The sequence below is a fragment of the Lissotriton vulgaris genome, chromosome 12, assembly GCF_964263255.1.
Source record: "Lissotriton vulgaris chromosome 12, aLisVul1.2, whole genome shotgun sequence".
Lineage (NCBI taxonomy): Eukaryota > Metazoa > Chordata > Amphibia > Caudata > Salamandridae > Lissotriton > Lissotriton vulgaris.
This window is the reverse complement of record NC_141700.1, coordinates 669,310,495-669,327,785: the sequence shown is the minus strand read 5'-3', so window position 1 is coordinate 669,327,785 and position 17,291 is coordinate 669,310,495.

The window sequence follows — 17,291 nt, the reverse complement described above, 5'->3', positions numbered from 1 at the left end:
CATAAATGGAGGCTAGCCATTGGAACAGAGATCTGTCCGTCAATGCCGGAGCAGATTCGTGGGCGTTCCCCAGAATTTTAGGCTTTTGCCCACGTCATGCGGATGTTATTTATTTATTTTTTGGGTGCCATGTTTTGATAATTTGCCGCCGGAAGATGTCCAGGTGAGTGCTGTTTTATTTTTCGAGCCTTCTTGTGCCTGTTCCCGCCCCCTCCCGCTGTCCGTTTGCCCGTTCCCGCCCCCCTCCCGCTGTCCGTTTGCCCGTTCCCGCCCCCTCCCGATGTCCGTGTGCCGTTAACCCGCCGCCCTCCCGCTGTTCGTTTGCCCGTTCCCGCCCTCCCCTCCCGCTGTCTGTGTGCCCATGCTTAATGCTTGTGTGTTGTACTTTTTTAGTAAAATAGCAAGTATTTTTACAAGCGTGGCGTCGTTGTCCTGATGACGGGTCATGTCGGCGCTGCGGCCCTCAGACAGGGGGTTTCTCTTGGTTTAATTCACTCGAGGGACAGGGGCTGTGTGGGGAGCCCTCGCAGCCTGGATCTGACAACCCGCAATGCTGGGAGAGTGGGAGGGACAGTGAGACGGAACACATGATAGATTCATGTTACATGCTCGCTGAGAATGGCTCTGAAGTTAGGATTTATCGCCTTCTTTCGAGTTTGAAGGCTGAACATGTATGTCACATACGTGCGTTGTCGTCCATGACTCTTGTAATTGATTTCCATAACATGTTGGTGGTTTATCGTCCTCCAACCTTTAAAGAAGAGTGACCCTAAATTGTGGCATATATGTCTGCATTTTGTGCTGGATTTCATTAACCCTTGACCCTGTTAATGAATCTGCTCGGAGCGTTTGTTAAAGATAGGAAACAAGGACCTCAGACTGCCTGAGGAAGGAGCTTTGCGGATTAAGAGAGGGGCTGACGCGGATAAAAGATGAATAGAAACTCACACCCATAACTGTGGATAGGCAGGGACACACGCATAGAGGTAGAGTCCCATAAATAAAGACAAATGCACAACTAAAAACAAAAAAAAAACACAGACAGACAGAACGACGGGCGGACGGAAGGACAGTAAAACAAGTGAAACGTGCAAAGTATCCAAATCCTACCCGTTCCTAAATCTGATGCTTGAATACAAAGTGATATTCATGGTCAGGTGTGTGAAATGCCGACTGCAGGCACCACATTGGCATTCTGAAGCTCCGCGGACCTCTGCACAACAAAAGAGCACATACAAATTGTGCCTCTTTGTGTCGTAATTGTGATGTAGAAAGCACACCAATTGTATAGATTGCATGCCCCTCCGAAGGATGAAAGTCTTAGTTGTTATAGGACCCGTGGGTTCCGTTCCACTTGAGCTCTGCCGCAGGCGCACAAACCACCAGCTCATTCACCGTCGCTCTCTGTAAATCTCCAGGTCGAAAGTTCATCTTTGGGTGAATACAGGGATAGTCTTGCCAAGAGCGCCAACTAAAGAGGGCAGCGCCTTTGGGCGCCGGTGTGGGCTGAGGGTTCGATGGAAACTCATGTGAGATGCATGGGAGTTTGGTGCTGGGTAGGTGAACCCTTGGCAGTGGGGCAAGTTGTCCCGCGCGGTACACCCTTACTATCGCACAGTATGACCGCCATGACACGGACTTACCCACCACAGCGCCGGTAAGTCAGAGGAAGAACAGGAAATATCACCCTACCACAGGGCTTTTTATTTTATTTTTATTTTTTTATTTAATGCGATTTTATATAGCGCGAACATTACCCGAAGGTGTCAGAGCGCTTTACATAAGAACCAGTTGCGTCATTTTCATTTACATTTATTTAATCTAACAGCCCCCACCAGCGCCCTCAATTACTCACCCATCAATTGGCTTCATTTGAATGTTTCTAGGCTGTATCGGTCAGTTGCCTTATACATCAACGTGTCCGTATATGTTGAGGAAAGGCACAGCTATTTAATAGCCCCACCTGCACAGGTGAGTGAGTATGTGTACTCAGAGAGTAGAGAACAGCTATGGTAAGAGTCAAGATTTCTGCTCTGGATGACAGGGAAGGTGGCTGTCTGTCAGTGTGTGTGTGGGGGGGGATCTGTCTGTGTGTGTGTGTGTGGGGGGTTCTGTCTGTGTGTGTGGGGTTCTGTCTATGTGTATGGGGTTCTGTCTCTGTGTGTGGGGTTCTGTCTGTGTGTGTGGGGGTTCTGTCTGTGTGTGGGGGGGTTCTGTCTGTGTGTGTGTGTGGGTTCTGTCTGTGTGTGTGGGGTTCTGTCTGTGTGTGGGGGGTTCTGTCTGTGTGTGTGGGGTTCTGTGTGTGTGTCTGTGGCTCTGTGTGTGTGTGGGTGCATGTGGCTCTGTGTGATGCTCTGTGTGTGTGTGTGTGTGTGTGTGTGTGTGTGGGTGCAAATGGGTCTCACATTTGCGAGAGATTAAGCTATTGGCATTGTAAATGACAATGCCATTTATTTATCTGTTTCAAAACCAACACATAAATAAAAATGTTGTCATTTACAATGCCAACAGCTCTAACTTTTGCAAAGGCGAGACCGTTGCATTGTAAATGCTTGTTGAATTTACAGTGGCACCCACCAGGGCTGCCCCTCTCCCCTTTACTATTTGCCCTGGCTATTGAGCCACTAGAGTGCCTCATAATGAAATGAATTTGTACTTGTAAAGTGCACTTATACCCCAACCGGGGTTTCCTGGCGCTGTATGCATACTGCTGTGGAACCGTTCCTGGCTTTTCCCTGTGAAATGTCCACTCCTGGGCACCCCCAAGGTGAAGCCAGGCATCCCAGCGCTGTTGGGGCGATTAAGCAAGGTATTGCCCAGAGTTCCAGAGTGGGACCCATGATTAGAATAGGCACCGAGGCGAGAATTATCAGGTCCTCGGAAATTGAGCCCAACACCCGCCGAGGGAGGAATTGAACCCTGGTCCCAGGCCTGTCCTCTGCATCAGGGTCTGCCGCTCTAACCATTGAGCCACACTCTCCACTTCTCCTTCTCATACACTGTGATGCATAGATAAATGGCTGGAGGTAGGGGTGAGGACTAGAGGACAGTGTGGCAATATACACAGATGACATTCCCCTTTTCGTTTCATATCCTCCGGCCACGGGCCCCTGCAGCTTGGAGATTCTTCGTCTCTATGGTGAGGCTTCTGGCCTCCACAATAACGTGGGTTAATTAGTCCTGGTCAGGCGCGGCCGTTACAGGTAAGAGCAATCAATCAATTAATCAGATATTTGTAGAGTGCACTAATCACCTGTAAGGGTCTCAAGGCGCTGAGGGATGGGGATGGGGGGATGGTGCAGCTACTGCTCGAACAGCCAGGTTTTGAGAAGTCTCCTGAAGGTCAGCAGGTTCTGGTACTGGCGCAGCTGTGTGGGTAGGGTGTTCCTTGTCTTGGCAGCGAGGTAGGAGAAGGATCTGCCGCCGGTGGAGGTCCTGTGGATGCATGGGACGGTGACGAGGTTGACGGAACAAGGTTAGCCAGTCCGGCATTGTGGAGTGCTTTGTGAGCATGGGTGAGGAGCTTGAAGGTGATCCTCTTGTTGACTGGGAGCCAGTGCAGGTCTTTCAGGTGGGTAGTGATGTGGGTGTGGCAGGGTAAGTCAAGGATGAGGCGTTCTGTATGCATTGGAGTCTGTTCTGGAGTATGGCCGTGGTTCCTGCGCAGAGGGTGTTGCCGATAGCCCAGTCTGCTGCTGACGAGGGCCTGGGTGACCGTCCTTCTGGTTCCGGGGAAGGTAGCTGTGGGGTTGTGGGGCAGCGTGGGGGCAGGGCAGGGGTAGGGCAGGGTGGGGGGGAACTGACAGACGACAGAATAGGGAAAATAAAACAAAAAAATAATATAATCCACTCACCTTGAGCTCGCCGTATCGCCGACTCGGCGATGCAGCCAATGCAAGGAAAGTGGTTTTAATTTTTTAATATTTCCCTATTCCATCATCTGTCGACTTCTCCCCAGCCCATCCTACCACTCTTACCGGTACCGGCCACGCTTGGTTCTGGTGGAGGTTAAGGGCACTGCTGAGGGACATGGCTGGAGTCCAGACATTGCCCTATGGTGGAACACTTTTAAATACTTAGGGATTCACATATCTCACCTCCCAGACCTGTCCTGGACCGTTAACTTTCTAAACCTGGCCCTGATTCTTGATAGAGACCTGTGCCACTGGAACAGCCTACCACTCTGCCATGGGGCATAGTGCACTCTTCGAGATGATGTGCCTTCCCGGATATCTCTATGTCCTCTCAAATTTCCCATATCTCATATCAGAGGGGTGGTTCCGATTTCTGACTTCCAAACCCACTGCCTTCATTTGAGCTGGGAAAGGCCACAGGGTGGCTTTAAATTTGGCATGGAGTTCACTCTTTGATGGAGGTCTGAGATATCTATTTGTACCACCTGCCAGCGCAATTAGTTGCTGTCAATGACTGGTTTACTAGTGGCGGGAAGAACCTGCCTGCTACCTGGAACTTTGTCTGCTGGGGTTCTAGGGGCTCCTTTGCCATCTGTATGGAGGGCACCCACCCTCACACACTCGAGTGATGACACACTGTTGGAGAGTGGCATTGCGCTTTAAACAATGGGACTGTTGGCTGACTGAACTGACCCCCCCCCATGGCAGGGTACAAGGTTTGAACAGCTCTCAAAGTTAGAGGGCTTTTATAAGTGGGACCACATAGGAATCACATAACAGGGAGATATGTATATGGGTGCCTGCTGTCCTCCCAGGACTTAAAGACTCACTATGCCTTGCAGAGTTCTTTCACAAGTCCCATATCGCCCGCACACTCAGTTCCCTGAATACAGCCCGCTTGAGGCCAAACTCTTGATTGGGTGCCTGGGGCAAGGGTGATCTCTCGTATCTACTGCTCCCTGATTATCAGTGTTCCAGACAGCTTTACTCCCTTACAGCGGAAGTGGGAGGGATGGGTGGATGAGCTTGATGACGATGACTAGAGGGAGGTGTGCATGGCATCCAGGGAGTTAGCAATAGCTACACGCTTGCATATGGTATAGGTGAACTATCTACACATGACCTACCTATCCGCTTGTCGCATACAACGGATGTTCCTGGCCAGCCAAGTTATGTGTGCATGCCGTACACTCCCTGCCACTGATATTTTCTACATGGCCTGGGATTGTCCGGTGCTTATATCCTTGTGGAGGGGGGTGGAATGGGAGCTCACGGAGGCACTAGGGTATCCAATCAATTTGTGTCCCCAAGCTGCATTGCTGGGACTTGTGGAGGAATTGGGAGGTCCGTGATCTGAATGACTCCTTGTGGGTGTGGCCTGTCTTGTAGCCAAGCGAGATGTGGCCCGCCTGTGGAAGCAACCTTCACCCCCCACCCCTAGCTGCAGCTGTGGTGAACAGGAGTCAACTACTGCACACAGCAGGTAAAAATTATCCATGAGGCACGGAGGTGCCCCCAGAAACATGACATAGTGTGGGTGGTCCTATCATGATTTGTCCTCATGAACAGATTGATTATTGGTGGGCAGTTTTTAGGTCGAGTCTAGGCAGCACATGCCCTGCTCTGCGAGCCATACTATATTGGAGTATGTACATGAAGCCCCGCCCACTCTCCGCCCATATTTGCCATTGGCTTGAGTCATTGCCCTTTGTAAATGCTGGCTTCTGATTTGGCTTGTTAGTCCCTCCTTAGTACCGCCTTGTCTTCTTTTGTAACCTTCCATGAGGACTGGCCCTTTTACTTCTGTTGTTACACAGTACGTCTTCTTTAGACTGTAAGCACTATTTTCTTGAATGAATTTCTCTTACTGCAGGAGGGCAAAGGGTCTCTCATGCGGTTGTGACCACTGAATTGTTTAACTAGTAGCAAACAGGGAGCTCTTTAGGGTTCATGGGCGATAGAAGGGGGCAACTCAGCGATGCTTTTAGGGAGGTCAAAGGTGCGTGATGTAAATTCCGCTCAATCTGGTATGTTTATTTTTTGTACAAACATCTATGTTAAACATGAATATGTTTTCGGTATTATCCTCCGCTCACTTGCTAAAAACAATGGGCCTCATTTATGAGACCTTGCGTCAGTTTTGCGCTTCTGATGTGTCACTTTTTGTGACGCATCAGCGGCGTAAAACATGCCTCATGTTACGCACTATATACAAAGTTACGCATCTAAGCAGATACATAACTTTGTAAACCCCTGCGCTACATTATACCTGGAGCTTTTTTAGTAGGTCCAGCACATGCACTCCCTAACAACACTAGTTTAAGTATACAGGTGCGCAGTTCCTAAGGACAGATAGTGATAGTCAGGTCTGTGGAATAACCTCCCAATGGAGGGAGTGCCCTCAAAACCCGGAGAGGTATCATGCTTCATCATTTGGGCGTGCTGCTTGTGTGGCCGGTGCTGCAATGCCTGACGGCACCCACGAAGGGGCTCTTTAGCGGAGTTCTTTTGGATAAAACTGTAAGGTGAGTGTGGGTATGTGGGCTGTGGTGAGTAGCGTAGTAGACTGATAGAATTGTTTTAAAATAGTTTTAGAGAAGCCCTGTTTATTAAACTTTTATTTGTGAGGCTCGCTAACCTAAGTAAAAACAGTGTAGCCCTAATCAGAGATAATGGTCCTAGAGCATGCAAGCTATAAATCTTGGTCAATGTTTCTTGCCATATTCAGCCCCTATGGGGTCTATCGGCAGTTCATCAGGACCAACCAGAGTAAACTTTTTAAATTGTCTTAAACGACTGAAAGACTGATGCTTCCAATTTAACTGACGGAGCCGTGCTGAGTCGTCCAAGGTTTGCTTTTACCTTCTATCGTTGAGAGACCTGCAAAAAAGCAACAGGGAGGAGAAAGGGAAAATGGCATTGAAATAAAATAAAATACATGACACTGAAGAATTCTTCGGACACACAAACAGAATTACGTGCTTTTTAAAACCGCATTGCCAGCTGGTGGATTGTGCTCAAGTTACTCATCCATGTGTTCTTTTCTTAATTAAGTATTTTTGCATTTTAGCTGCTATGTGGTTGACTACAGTCATGCGTATAGCCCGAGTTATGTGGCTATTTTATGCATGTGGCCATTGCACTCGATTTGGAATTTGTTACAATAAATAAAATTGACAGGCAAGGAAACACAAGAACACAACCATATCTTATCATCAGTGCCTGATTTTCACATTTAAATTGGGTGATTTCAGATTGCGGAGCCATTTGTGTGAGTAAAGCAGTGTTTTGTCCTCATGGAATATTTATTAAGCACTCACCCCACCTTGGTTAGGTCTAAGGTTGACGGGAATGCAACCAGAGCGCATTGCTCACTCACGACCTGTGTGTAGAAAAGAGTAAGCAATGGCAGGTTGTGGCTAAAAATAAACAAATTCTTACCTGTGAGGTTTTGCATATGTGTTACGCGTAGGGTGACCGGCGTCCCCGTTTTGCCAGGACGGTCCCCGTTTTTAACCAGCTGTCCCAGCAAATGTCAATAAATTTAGCTCATGTCTCGGTTTTTAGAGAGGGTCGACTGAAAACGGTGGGAGGTGTTTTTTATGTTTTACAAAGCAGGGAAAGTTAGCAGTTGTTTCAAGAAAGCAATTTAATTAACAGGCAAGCTACTGGGTTTAAAAATTACATTTTATGTATATTCTTACTGCCTGTTCTGTAATTCTCTGCTGAGGAGCGCTCTCATCGTTTGAAGTAAAATTGTAGTCCCTTTTCTATTTCTGTGAAATGTCCCGGATTTTGACTTTAAAATTCTGGTAACCCTAGTTACGCTCTACTACTCACTGAAAGGTGGTGTGGTGACTGGCCCTTCACCTACCCTGGCTCTGTCTCCTGTACTGAGACTTGCCGGAGGTAGGCTAATTATACGTATATGTATCACTGTAGGATGGAGCTGCAAAGAAAAGGGGCCCCCTTGTACTAATGTGAAGTTCACCTAGACAGGGAAATACATAATGTAAATAATCTAGGGCAGGGGTCTCCAACCGGTCGATCGCGAGCTACCGGTAGCTCGCCGAGACCCTGCAAGTAGCTCGCGCTGCCTGGTGCTCAATTTTGTAGCCCTTTACTGTTGTTTGTGCAATTAGGTCGTTTTCAGGGTCCGATGCCCGCCCTCACCCAATCCAGCTGCTCAGATTGGCTTGAGCTTAGCTGGGGAGGGGCGGGCCGAAGAGGATGACGTTCCTCTACTTCCTACGATGGATCCACTTCTCATCACCATCTCTAAGTGCCCCCGCCTTTTCTTCACTGGCACTGCGCTGTGTGGTCATGAGTGCTATGGGTGGCAGTGCAGAACTGCAGCAGGCATGTCAGGGCAGAGCAGCTTGTTTGCAGGTCACGCAAGCAGTTGAACTGACAGGACCTGCGCCATCTGCCCTTCCCAGTACAGCCTGCCACCTGAAAATAATTTCCACAGAGCAGCAGGTAAGCCGTGTCGAGAGGCCTCTCGAGGTTTTAACACGAATTTGTTACTTTTTATGCAGGGATACCATTTTTGAAAACCCGTAGTAGCGTTAGGATTCTCAAGTGGAAAAAACATATTTCAGAATGTTTGTCAGGCCTGGTTTATGTTTCCGAGACAGACACTGCCCAGTGCTGGCCCCCCATCTCGCGCAAGTTGCTGAACGGTGCCCTTGTGGGTAGGCATCTTTGCGGTATTTCAAAGTGCACAATCATTCTTTGTTCAGCTTTGTATACTGTTGATTTCCGAGGAAATAATATTTCTCCGGTGATTTATACACTATTTGTGGCATTCAAGTTCTTGATAGCCAAAGCGTGGCATATCATTCAGAATCAGGCAGCCTAATTTTGGAATTTGACAGGAATATTTTTGCATCCTGGAGTTTAACGCTTCTCATCTGCTGCAGCTAATATTAAAGTTAGGAAAGCTGGAACAGTGCTGGCTGCTCGCCCTGTATGCATCAGTGTTAGCGAACAGTAAGTGGAGTTTGAAGATTTTGTATCAGTCTTTGTGCTGTTGTAACTTGACTAAAAGTGAATCAGCGACTCGGGCCACCTTATAATAATTGCCACAGAGCAGCAGGTAATAGAGCCGTGTCAATAGGCCTCTCGGAGGTGTTAACACGCATTTATTAGTTTTAGTATTTAGTGCACGGATACCAATTTAAGTAGATAACTCGTAGCGTTAGGATTCGGGAATAAAAAAAAAACAATCCTTTGGTAGGCTTGATTGGAATCAAACCATGGTAGGGAGGTTGCCTTCTTATATATAATTTGTCTGTAGATATGAAAAAATGTTATGCAACCCTGGGAGCAGAGAGAGCCAGTCGACCGCTGCCATGCCTGGGTAGTGACCTCAGGGCTGATTGGAACATTGCCAGCATTGACTCATGGCCCTGGTTGCAGGCCCGGCGTGGACAGAGCACTATCTGAGGAAAGGTTGAGCTATTTCGGGATTGCAGTATGGATGGGGCACTAATTCCATATAATTGGGTCAGTAGTGGTGGAATGTACTCGCTACTGCGTGACTGGGCAGTTGTTGGGTTTGCCTTGGGCTCAGGTAAAAGAAGCTACTAAGGGAGGCACTACTGTTGTCTTTGCTCCACATTCCGGATCTTTTTCATGCTCCAAGTCAGAATAACAATTGAACTGCCAGTTTAGCGTGCATAGCAAGGTGGGACCGGCTAGTTTACATTTAAATAAAAGTATTTGCTGGTGTGTACATTACCCCCTTGAGGTGATCTGAAGAGTGTGGGTTCCAGTCAAAAACAACAGCAAAAATACAGTGACTGTGAGAAATGGCCCTCCATTTCTGATCATTTTGACAAATGTGCTGTAATCTTTTATGGAAGTAACTGTAAAGAAGCAAAGTGTGATGTACGTCTGTGCAGTCTTGAGATCTGGCTTGGGTGCAGAGTTGCCTTCACATTATTGCCTTGTGGCAGGCAATCACCATACCCTCAATTAGGCACAAAAACTCCTGGAAGTCACTCTGATTATCTTTCTTCCCATCAACACCACCAAAGGCTAAAGTAGACTAGGAGGCCATAATTTTCTTCAGTGTCTCTGTTAAGCTTTTATGCTCCAGTAATGAAATGTTCAAACTCTTCGAATGACATTTGGCTGCGGTCCCCTTCCTTGCCAGCGTTGGGCTGAAAAGTGGTGATCAGGTATTCCATGTAGCGCAGATCCATTTGGATCTGTTCACATCTGTGCCATTGTGAAAGTTCTGCAAAGGGCTGGCCGTTTGTGTCCGAACTGTCTCTGGACTAGGAGCAACGAGCATCAGGCAAGCAAAGAGCTTTCCAGCTTTGTTCAGCCACACAGCCAACCTACATCTTCCTCTGATGACCTCGAGGCAGGTCCAGAGCCATTCAGGAGTCATTCCTCCTCCCCAAAACCTGTCCTTTGGTATCTACAAAAAGTGTTCCTACACAAGCATACTCAGTGCTTATGCATGGACTCTGGAGTTTATCAGCACAGATCTGAGGGACTCGGGAGGTGCTGGCACTTGCTGCAAGACTGTGTGTCACACCAGCTGGGCGAGGCCGCAGTCTGGTAAGGCAAACTTAGCCTTCAACCTTCCTGAAGTTGATAAAAGGGTAACGCAGAGTTCTGACATATTAGCAGTACGAAGCCACTGTACAGTACCAGTAAGAACTATAAAAACATAATAATATTTGGGAACTTAGTATTGTGTTCAAACCACAGTATGGGCTCTGAAGAAATAAGGATTACCATCAATTGAAATGGGGCGCGGGAGGTCTCTCGGAAAAATGCGCGAGTTGCTTGGGGTTTAGTAGCTCACGACAATTTTCACTGACCAGAAGTAGCTCTCACTACATAAAAGGTTGGAGACCCCTGATCTAGGGCAACTTCAAAATATAAAATTCTCAGAACATATCAGAATAAACAATAGTGACACTAGTAATTAGAAAAATACAAAAGTAATTTATTCTTATTTCATGAATATTGTAATAAATATAAAACACATAATAAATCTAGTCCTACAGAGACCGACATTTGTACAACATCCTATCTACACTCATTCATCACACATTCATATTACACTCTATTGATCATATTGATATACATGATCTTTTTGAAAAGTAATGCGGATCACAATTTAAATCACAAATGATGTAGCGAAGCATTTCAGTGAACACAAGATTATTAGGGTGGTTTCCAATATAGCTCCACGCGCGTTTCGGCAGACCACTGCCTTCATCAGGAGTTCCACCACCGAATGTTGTGCTCAAAGTATTGAAAAATATCCGCAGAGGAAAAAGTAGAATAATGAATATGGTGTTTTCCAAAGTCACACTCTGCTTAACACGCTCTAAAGCCAGCAATAATCTATTTGCTTCTTAAAACGTCACATGATGATAAAATATTTGTTGTCTGCTGCAAACCTTCAGATATTGGCAGACGCAAGGTGAAAGATCCTCTCTTATCACTTCTAAAGCTTTAAGCTGGCTGAAGATGATCCTAGCAGGATGGATAAGATGCCAATCCAATACATCTCACAGCATGTACTGAATATGTTCTGTGTAAACAAGTGGTGCGGGCAGCTCTTTCCTTGATATGTGTTCCACCGACCGTGTTGCCAAGATTTTCGGACCCAATGAACCGCTGAGGTCATTCGCCGCGATTATACATGGGGCAGTGCCAGGTTACTTCTGAGTGATGTGCTTAATCTGGTGAAGTACCTAGTTGTTCGATGTACGTGTGTATTTGATATTAAGGCTGGTGGTTGTGCGCCCCCCTTTGCAATTGATGGTAAACCACAATTCTGGTGTGTGGGCAACATATACAGTATGTCTGGATTGGTATATGTATTACTGTAGGATGGAGCCCATGTAGGGATTCTATTGGAAACATGAACGGCGTTAAGTGAGGATCTTAATTTATAATAGTATATATTGTGTACTTTGAGCTCCCAGCCGGGAGGGGTTGAAAGGATTGCAGGACACTATTGAGGTTGACTTCCATGGTGTCCTAAGGTCATAGTAAACTGTTGACCATTTAGCTCCACCCAAGGGATATCACTGTTTAATCCTGTAATATGGGACGAAAGCCTAAAGATACAGTTTTGCTCCTTTCTGAAAAGGGCTTCTTTTTGTATTTGTTGGTGGGACTGAAGGATGGTCCAATGTAAATCAGCTACTGTGTGTCCCATTGTTTTGTGATGGGCACACATTGTTGTGTTAGTCTTTTTGCACGTGATGTTGCTTCGGTGCTCTGTTATTATTATCTTAATGGCTCGTGTAGTCATGCCTATATACTTAAGTTGGAAAGGAAAGGTAATGAGATAAACACAGTTGTGTGTGTTGCAGTTAGTGTGTTTATGCTGTTTCCATGTTAGTGTTTCTGTTAGTACTACAGATTTTATTGCACTAGTCATGGGGCAATTAGTACACTGGCCGGAAGGTTAGTGTCCTACTACAGGGGGTAGGGCTCACAGTGGTTTTTGTTGGAGGGTCCCCTTTCTTTTGTGTCTTGTATTTACCAACATATCTTTGAGTGTAGTGTAGTTCCTATTTTCCCTATAGGCCCTGCGCATTGGAATAACATAAACAGCAGTGTAGACGTAGAAGTGCGGTCTTCCAGGTCTCTACTGACTATGTTAGACTTAATTGGGTTTGTACCAACTAGCTCAGAGGTCACTGGAAACTTTCTTGCCTGAACAGGAAGTGATCAGCTTCCCTGGCTCAGACAAGAAGGGATTCAGTTTTCCAACAACCGCATAAACATGACAACTTTGCTCCTTAGAATAAGAGTCAATCTCTAGAGTCGTGTGAAACAATAGCCAGCTATTTCACTCAGTCAGTTGTGCAAGAATTACTTTCACCAGGATGCAGAGAATAGAGAGACGGGCGTTTTCAATAAAAGGTATTATTTATTGAACAGTCTTTCTTCTCATGCAAGAGAAATGAATTGCCACAATTGCAAGACTTGTTATTATAAAAAGTGCGTACAGTAAAAGGAGGATTGCGAAATAATACTGTAAAAGCATTGATATGGTTTCTTAGCCATACGATAGTTAAAATGAGTAAAATATATACATTCATATATACATTTAGCTAACGTCCTCAACTGGTGCTTCTAACTACACCTACCCCAGTGTACCTGACCTAAGCCTAATACTTGGGAGGGAGTAAGTAAGTAGCAATTTAAGTTAAGTTGGTTTTGCCAAGGGTTTGCTTCAAGAATTTTCTCTAAGGGTTTAGTCAACACTGTACCTCTGGAATAGAATGTTGGAGGTCTGGTATCTCCCCTCAGGACTCGATATCCCAGTTACCCGCAAGGGTAGGCTGGAAACGCCGGAGCTGGATTTTCTCGGCAGGAAAAAAGACAGCGTCTTTCTCAGCGCGTCAAGGAGGAGGAGGGGCAGCGTCCGTGGGCTTCTCGCATCTGCTGGGCTCTGCAAGGGACAGCTGTTCTGCTCCTGTATTCACCACTACCGCTGTGTTTGCTTAAGGCAACGTTGGTATTATTTATACCTGAAAGGTGCCTTGTTTGACGTAAGTTTTTGGACATAAGACGTCAATAAAGATGTCACTAAGAACCGGTCGTTCTTACAGTGCTCATTAGAGTTCTATTACTAATCAAAACATAGCAAGCGGGGCTTTCCCAGGTTGCTGGGGGTTTTATCTGTTGAAAGAATTCGGTGTGTAATCTAGGAATCTAAGATAGTGGCTTCTGCTGTGTCATATACTGTAATGAGCTGCAGAGATGAGTTTCTGAAATATGGCTCTGATCGTTTATGCCATTATAGGGATATGGATTGATTATAGCCGTATAGGGGGATAAGGTCACAATATTGATCGGGGTCCTAGATAGAACACGACACCCACTCCACGAATTTATGTCCATCAAATTACTAAAAACTAAAGCAATAAGATGTGCGTGTAATACTTCCCACCCCAAAATACATTTTGCATTTGAAATGGCGTATTTGAAATACATGAAAATATAGGTACTGTACGTCTTTAAGCATAGAAATCATTCAAAAATTATAGCATATGTAATCAGTTGAACGATTTTGCGAAAAAATTACACATGAAATGTCTCTTAGTACAGAAAAGAAGGGCGAGACTATTTCATCACATATAAATGCATTTGCTGTAAAATGTGCTAGAGGCTGAGCTAAAGTTATTTTGTCTCTAGATTTACTAAAAATAGAAGTTCTGTTCTTTATGAATAGTTCTACTTTAAGCAAAGGTATTCGTGCCAGGAAAAAAAGGTAAATATTTTGAAAAATGTTCAATTTAAAAAAATTTCATGGTGAACGGGGGAATAGAGTTCCAACGCTTTTCAGTAGTTTTTGTTGATCAAAACTGAAGGCCGAATTCAGAGTTCATGGGAACGCTGTGCGCCGGAATGCTTTTTCAAAAAATTATTGTTGTTGTTCAGGGGAGAACATCATATCAGACAGGCTCTTAAAGAATAGGTCTACATATTCAGGTGACAGTTCGACCAAGTTCGATAATGCTGTAACTTGGCAGGTGTGAGAATGATTGCTATCATCAATGTCTGGATCAGCAATGCTCACAGAAGGCCGTACCTGGGTGATGTTGCTTTCATGTATCGCTTCACTGCCGCCACCTAGTCGTAGCACAGGAGTCTCAACGAATGCCGTCATCAGGATTGGTAGCAGCTGGGGACAACACGATGCATGAGCCGTTACAGGACTTAGCAAAGTATCGATATCCATTGGTACTGCTGATGGTAGTGCAAGACAGGTGTTTAACATGCATTCTTCTCCGCATAGCATACATCGAAGCACAGGTAAGATGCAGGTCTGCCATATAGGTCTGAATGAAAGAAACCAGGTCATGTTCAGATCTCTCAGCCTGGCCAATCCAAGGACTCTAGTTATGCGGTCCCGGTAGCGTACTGCTAGGATTATTTCTTCCATCCTTGCCGGAGTCATGTCTGTGTTTTGGCTTGCCATATCGGAGCAGGAGGGTCAAAAGTAAAATGCCTGCTACAAGTCCCAAAGTTAGGGGTATGCCGCCAAAGACTGAATGGACAAAATTGGGAATAATTCCCAGAATTGCTTTGAATGGTGTTAACAGTCCCGAAAAAATCGTCTTAAATACGTTTGAGATACCTACGGCATCCAACATATTTAGAATTTGGCTAAGCATTTCTGTGAAATGCACGGGGCAATTTGTTGATAAAAGGTCATGTATCTCCGATGTTGTCCTTGCAACTTGGAGATCATACATCTCTTTTGATGACATTATGGGCACTGTTGTCTGTAAAAGCACAGACTTCATTCTGCTTAAAGTATCAATTCGTATAGAAGAGCCATTCAAAGGAGGCCAAATCGGCATCTCGGAATCTTCAGGGCCGTTTGGAAACAATGCTTGCATACAGCAAGTGACCATGGAAGTTACGCTTACGAGATATGCTTTCCCTGGCACCAAGCCACAACAGCTGTGATCCGTTATTAGAATGTAACTCCCGTTAGAAAGCTGCCTAAAGAAGGGCTCTACCTGCGTTGCAGGTGTGACATGTTGGTGGCATGAAAGGTTGTTTGAAGTTCCTTCACAGGCCCCGTGTAAATTAATACCCTGGCACAAAAGTATACCGCTTAGTGAATGTTTTCAATTTTCACCACTAAGAAATACATTTTTGTTGCTGTCACTATAGCATGTGTGTGTATATGGTAATTGCCATGCTGACTTAATGTACCCTTTACCCAATCGTTCATACTGGCCAGTCGGTATATACTCAAGGCAATTTTTAAATTGGAAAGTTGTTATCGGAATTGTGATAATCCTGTGTATTATCCATTCAATGACAGGTCTTTCTGACATTGTCAATGGTAATCTCTCAAGTTTTTCGAAGCTCAGGATTGTATAGCCTGCTCCTTTCTGTGCCAAGCTAATTTGTTTATCAGTAAGGTTAAAGATCGAAAACAATGACGTTGTGTTGATTAAACGCCATGGCACATAGCCTGAACAAAGATTTTGAAGCGTCCAGCCTATCTGTACAATAGAACGCAATTGCGACTGCCCATGCTGTAACATTAGCAAGTCTTTATCTATTATATCGATGGCAGATGATACAATACTGTCCAGTGAATATATTCTGGAGGACAGAGTAATTAACCCATTGTCCACAACAGAAAGTGATTTTTCCAAATGAATACGATCAATTTCTCGTATTTTTTCAGCTGTTTCAATTTGAGTTTCTTTCCAAGCCTCGTTGTATGCCGCATATATGCTGGCCGCTATGAAACGTTTTTGACGCTGCTTGCGTGGTCCCATAATGAAATCATGCAAGTCAGCACCATCTTTAAGTAAAGACAAGTGTTGCTTAATTTCTGCTAGTGTGGATGATTCTAGCCATTCAAGGCACAGTTTCCCTACACTGTATGTTGTTATTATCCCTGGATGTTGTCTCTGGGAGTATCTAGGGTCTGGTCTGGTCATTTTTAACCCCTGTGTTTTGTTGAGGAATCTATCTTGACAGTTATTCGTGTCAGTAGGCCAGATTAACCACTTTTTCCATTCAGGATGTGTTCTGTTTAGATGTAAAATTTTTGATATGTCTATTTCAACTTCTGTTGTTGCATTATCAGGAATTGGCTTTGGAATAGACGGTTTGTTAAGGTCTTTTATCTTAGCTAAGCCAAGACAGGTTGTTTGGTGAATTGTGTCATTTAAGAACATTATTTGTTCTGGGATCATGCAGGCTCGAAATAATGCTTCTAGGCCTTGTACCTGCCAATCTTTCGTACCCCAGATGGTTTTTGTTTCAATGTTGTTTTTCCAGAAATCAAAACCAAATGTCATCATTTTTTCATAAAATGCTTCTGAATATATCAATTTAGTATTTGTCAGCATTGTTTTCAACCCTGTTTTATCCAACAGTTTATAATAAAACGTTTCTGCATCACTTGTGTTAAACCCTGAGAAGTACTGGAATTTCTCATAGAATGTTTTCGAACTACTTTTAGGTGGAGTAGCACAATGTTCCCATTGGTTATATTTAAAAACATTTCTAGGTTGTGCAGATTTATGTAAGTAGTGGTCTGCGTAATGTGAAAAGCAGTACATCTGTTCATAATTAGACGAACCTTGTAAATAATCATGTTCTGTAAATTTTTCTGACAACACTAAATCCGACATCATATTATTTATACTTTCAAAATCCGAATCATCAGAGAATGTACTTGGTTTTACAAAGTCACTTAATGAAACCTTGAACTGGTGAGGATATTTCAAGATCTCGACCGGGCCATATACTTCATAGTCAGTCTTGTCCCACACTACCCCACCGGGTATTGGAATGGCTGTGACATTTACTGATGATAGTCCTCTTTTCTTGACGTGAGATGATTTGTGT